Source organism: Vigna radiata, chromosome 9 (assembly GCF_000741045.1).
Source record: "Vigna radiata var. radiata cultivar VC1973A chromosome 9, Vradiata_ver6, whole genome shotgun sequence".
NCBI lineage: Eukaryota > Viridiplantae > Streptophyta > Magnoliopsida > Fabales > Fabaceae > Vigna > Vigna radiata.
In genome coordinates, this window is record NC_028359.1 from 9,568,650 (window position 1) to 9,575,167 (window position 6,518).

A 6,518-nucleotide genomic window follows, 5' to 3' on the forward strand; every position below is an offset into this window, starting at 1 on the left:
TTTTGCATAGGAGGCCACGGGATAAGGTTTGTATAAATCGTATCATATATATGGTTTCTGTAATGTTAATAAAAAAGATAAATATGTGATTGAACTGTGCATGACATGTAATGAAACATGTATATTAATCACTCAGCATTGGAAGCCTTGGTAGAAATAAATCGTATGAGACAGTTGAAGAGATACATGTACGAAATTGCAGCTTCATTGGCACCACAAATGGAGCAAGAATCAAGACATGGCCAGTGAGTAACTTTTATTAAAATATATATCCACTAGTTAATGTGGTATATCCACCATTCAATATGTCATGGTATCATCTTAACTATTATCTTTTCGTTGTTTAATTTTATGCAGGGTGGATCAGGCTATGCAAGAAAAATCACCTTTGAGGAAATCATAGTGCAAGATGCTCAAAATTCAATTATTATAGACCAACATTACGGCATTAAAACTTTAAGTGAAGTGGTATAAACTTGAGTCTGCATTCACATTATTATGATATGTGATTTCAACAATAGTTCAATTTTGATATGAAATAATTGTGGTAACAGGAAGAGGATGCAGTGAGGGTGAGTGAAGTGACTTATAGAGGGTTCAATGGAACTTCTGCAAGTGAGAAGGCAATTAATTTGAACTGTAGCCCATCTGGTTGTTTCAACATTACATTGGATCAGATTTACATTGTCTCTTCAAAATCTTCCAAACATGCCTATGCTTTTTGTAAGAATATTGTTAATGGGACGATTGGATCCACCGTTCCAAAAGTATTTTGTAAATAAAATAAATTCCCATCCCAGCCTTTGTGGTGGTGGATTTAATGTAAGGGAAACTAAGCTTTGCTAGATATTCCCAATATCTATGAAGGGATATAACCGATATGGAAAATGATATTTCAACACTAATTTTTTGACATCATTTTAACACTGCACACGTGTCAAAATGTGGTTGGACGATTTCAAATTAAAAAAAAAAACTTTGGTTTTTCTCTTCCAAATATGTCCTTATTTAAGCTTTTTTAATTTGAAATCGTCCAACCACATTTTGACACGTGTGCAGTGTCAAAATGATGTCAAAAATTGGTGTTAAAATATCATTTACCAACCGATATAAAAGATGTCATATTTACAAAATTATCAGTCTTTCTTTTTATTGTGAATTTGAACCAATATAATTAGAGTTGTCAAAACGGATAATCCGACTCAACCCGGTCCGTTTCACCACGAGTTGATCACTTAGTGAGCCAACCCAACCCGGCTCACTCATTATCGAGTTGAAAAATTTTGAACCCGGCTCGACCCACCACGGGTTGGTGAGTTAAACGGGTTGGCTCATTTCCTTATTTAATTATAAATGTTTTTAAAATTAAAAAAATTACATTTTTTTTAATTCAAATCTAAATAAACGTCATTCTAAAATGATCTTAAACTCCAAAGACAATTCAAAATACAAAAAAAAGCATACAATCCAAGCGTAATCCAAAAACATGTACAAAAGAGGAACACATAAGTTTTTAATATTGTTAATTTTTGTATCACCTGTCAATTTATAATATTAGAGTCTTGAATAGATAAATCTATAGTATTTTTCTTGAAACATCTTCTTTATCATCATCTACAATATAATATAAAAATGTCAACTAATAATATTGAAATATAAAATAATAAATAATTAAATTAAATTAGGTGGGTTGGTGAGCCAACTCGGCTCACCACGGGTTTAACCTGGTGAGTCGGTGAGCTAACTCGACTCACTACGAGTTTAACCGGTGAGTCAGGTTCTAAGTAAGCTGAATTGAAAACTAATCCGTATAAAATAATTACATTTTTTTCAAACCCATCCGACTCAAACCCGTGATGAGCCGGGTTAATCCACGTATCCTCTTTCACAGCACTATATATAACATATAACATATCTTTATAAAGAGTCTATTTTAAACTAGTACACCAACAAGGATAGATGACACAATATAAGGGGATGATATTTTATTTTTGTAAAAGAGTTCAAGTATCGCAAATATTTTATTGTTATATTTATTCATATTTTTTTGATATAAAAAATTCCTCATAGATGATATATTATGTATCCTTAAATGTTTTATACATTTATCAATACGTATGTCCTTTTCGTTATAATGTGAAGATTTTTGTCTTCCATAAATAATGTTCTTTCTGTTTTAGAATGATTATTACAACTTCTTTCTAGTTATCTGAGGGTCTATCACCCTAAACCGTATTCTTTTATCAGCAAATTATATCTATGAATGATCAAAAGCATATGAGTTTTATATACAAAGAACACCAAAACATGCATAGTCACACTACAATTTAAAGCAGCCCCTATTATAATCTTACATTCAGAACTCTCGTTAGTTGCAGTGTTCGCATGTATAATTACATGCAAGTGGATAAACAACCGAAAAAAAAAACCGAAAATATGGAGCATTTTAATCGATTGTATGTAATATTGACTAAGCCTATTCTAACTCTAAATTAAATTTTAAATTTAGTTTTACTTAAAATAATTAGTTAGGTTGAGATTAATGTGTTTTTATTTTAGAATTCTTTGATGATAGATAATAGAGATGAATGTGAGTAAAATAAATTATCATGGTGGATGAGGAGTAGAACATGATTAGACTTTTAAACAGAGTAATATTCTCTAAAGATTTTCTTTTTCTTTTTTTTCTTTACGTTTTTATTATTAATCATGTTGGAATTAGTTGATTTTAACTTGATTTTATCAAATATTGAATTTTTATCATATTTGGATATTTTGTTATAATTATCTATATGTTGAAATAATTTAATATTGAGAGTTTCGACAACTGTTTTGGAGATAAGCATTTCAAGTGAGTGAAGCTATTTATGTTTTGATAGAATATTGGCATTACTTTCGATAAATTTTGAGCATAGAGTCTGATTAGATGTATGTTAAGTTTTACTGGTTGTGTATTACTTGAACTTGTTTATAAATTTTTGAGTTGATATTTTTATGGTTAAATGAATGATGTTTGTAGTTGTCATGTTTTGACTAAATATTTTGAATTGTTCAGTTAGTGTGATTGAAACATATTTGAAAGAGATGTTAAAAACTAGTTTGAGTATGCTATTTGGGTTGGTTTTCTTGATACTTTTGCTCAAGCAAAGAATTTTTTGCTTTAGCAAAAATAACACTACAACTAGACTCAATTTTGTCTAATTTTTGCTCAAACCAAATATTTTTGCTCAAGTTAAAAAAGTGATTTTTTTTTCTTTCTTATGATCTGTTTAAGTAATTTATGTGTGTTTTTATATATGCAAAATGACTACTGATATTTATATTTAACTTATTTGTGAATTTATTTGAAAGAGATATATTGTATTAATACTTCTTGAGATTGATGAAACTTGAATTAATTATTACATATCAGCACTACGACATTAAAACTCCAAGTGAAAAGGTATAAACTTGAATTTGCATTCACATTATTAGTACATATGATTTGAAATTCTTCAAATTTGAATTAAAATATTTGTGATAATAGGAAGATGCAATGAAGATGATAGTGGTGAGTTCAAACATGTTTGTGAATAAGTTCTATGAGCAAGTATACTAATTTTGGTCATTTGGCCGAGTTTTAGGTGCAATTAAATATGAAAAATCATCTTAATGTCTAAGAATAATCAATTATCAAGTGTGATAATAAAATATTTTAGTCAAAATATTACCTTTTCTTCAAAACTCTTTGAAATAAATCGATTATTTTAATAAGAAGGTCATCTTTATATGAATTTCCTTTGGAATAATCAATTATCAGATGTGATAATCGATTATCCTTCAAAAAAAATTCAAAAAATTGTTGAACGCTTTGTTTTTAAGTTCTTATATGTTTTCCTTGTTTTGGATTATTTATTTGAGTAAGTTAGTTTATAAATTTGTTATACTTAATTGATTGAATAATGGATATCTTTGATTTGTGAACATGTTTATCTGTATGTTTCTGATTGATGAATATGATGGTTATGATGAGTATATCTTGATCATGTGCATGGTAGATGGACATAATTCCATAACTCTCATAAAGAGATTCCATGGTGGTGCCCTATTGTGTATGTGTTATTGTAGGAGCTCAGTTTTGAGGGTTGTCCTAACACTCTAATGGTTATTCATTCTCAAGTAGAGAAGGGGTCATGTGGTGAGAGTAGTAGGATGTCCTAGTTTGAGGGTCTGTACCATTAGCAAAGGGCGTTGTTTAACAGACTAAACTTGTGTGGTAGATTGGGTTGGGCCAACTATTCCACCACTACAAGTGTACAACTCGTCATAGCTCGACAATAACGCAAGTATTTGAATGGTCAAGTCTAGAATTTATCTGTATGCTTAGGTTGTTTTGATTTGAAAGTAAAATGTGTTGTATGATAAATTATAATTGCATGATTTGAATTTCTTTTATAATATTAGCTTACTTTTGTTTTTGTGATTTTATGTTTTTTGTCATCTTTTTGTTTGCGATAATCATCTTCATGTTTCTGCGTGATAGGTAATTCGTTTAAGCATAACATTAAAATTGTTTGAAGAAATTCCTGAATAATAATAATAATAATAATAAATAATAATAATAATAATAATAATAATAATAATAATAATAATAATAATAATAATAATGATGATAATAATAATGATAATAATAATAATATACTAATAACAATAATAATATAATAATAGCAATATAATAATAATAATAAATATATCATTTATTATAATAATTTTAGTAATAGAGTTATTCTTTTATTAAAAATATTACTTTCTATATTATAAATACATTAATATTAATGTAATTGGGTTCAAATTAGAAATAAATTATTAATATTTTATTAAAATGGAAACACCAGTCAGTTTAAAGTCTTTTAGAACGATATTAAATATTATTTTATTCAAAGTATAATATAATGTGTTAAATGGTTATCCAATGTGTCAAAGTATATTTATTCTTTAATTTAACTTGAAGGGTTTAATAAAAGAATAAAACAATAGTTTATATTGAATATAATAAATATAATAAATAATATTTAATTATTTTGATGAACATATTAATATATTGTAGGATAACTGCTATACATCAACATATATATATGAAAGAGAATATTTATTATGAAGAAACATTACATATATTTTTTGTAAATATAATTAATCAACTCTATCAATGATATTATTATAGATGTGTTAATTCCTTCCCTAATTAATAATACATTTAATATACTTTTTCGTTTTCTTTGTTTTTCTGATCAAATCTCTATTTAAGTATATTACAATATCTATTTAAATTCCAACCCCACTCTTCAACTCATGTCAATCTCATTCTTCTCAAACATGCAAAGATTAATAATTTTTCTTTTGATTATTGGTTTTGTTTCACCATGTTTGTGTGTAAGGTCGAGTGTTAAAACAGAGAAAAACACTTATAATGTGGTAGATTATGGTGCTCATGGTGATGGCAAGTCAGATGATTCCAGGGTACTTTTTTTTCCCTTTCTTTCTATGTTTTAATTTAGTTTAAATTATATAATTCATGAGAAATGTCACTTTTATTTAATAATTTTGAGTTTAATCTTTATAATTTAATGTTTTTTTTAGATTAATCTTTGTGTTTTTGATTATGTAGGCTTTTGAGAGTGCATGGAAAGATACATGTGGAACAAAAGGAACACCAACTCTTATTATACCACAAAATGGAGTATTCTTGGTGAAAGGCATAGCCTTCAATGGTCCTTGCAGTGCCACAAAAATTAATATTAAGGTATAACTTCTTTAATTTTGGATTGATTTTTTTTTATTTAAATATTTGTTGTATAAAATATTTTTCTTTGATTTTACTGAATTTTTATTTTAATGGGTATCAATGTTTTTCTTATAACTATGTGATTTTGATTTAGTGTGCGTAAATTATTTTAAATATTTTCCCTAAAATATATTTATTTCTCCAACATAAACTTTCAATGCCTTTCAATGTTTTTCTACCCTTTTTCATATACTCTTATTAACATATATGAGTAGGAATTTTGTTTCTTTCTCAAACAAAATTCTATTTATGCAAATGAAACCTATATCTAAAATTATCTTGGTATAAAATATCTTGCAGCTTGAAGGAAAAATAGTTGCACCTAGAAAAGATGAAGGGCTAAAAGGTAGAAGTAATTTGATTGAAATCACAAACGTAACTAATCTCTCAATTGATGGGAGTGGAGGATCAATCGATGGTTATGGTTCTTCTTGGTGGGAATGCCAACCATGTGGAAGACCAACGGTTTGACTTTTCTATCTAAAATATGTTTTTTCTTTTTGTTGTCTTTACAATCAAATACAATATATTTATCTTTGAAATATGGAAAATGAAATTTAAACACCAATTTTTTTTTACACCATTTTGACATTGCACATGTCTCAAAATGTGATTGGACGATTTCAAATTAAAAAAAAAAATTGGTTTTTCTCTTTCAAATATGTCCTTGTCTCAGTTTTTTTTAATTTGAAATCGC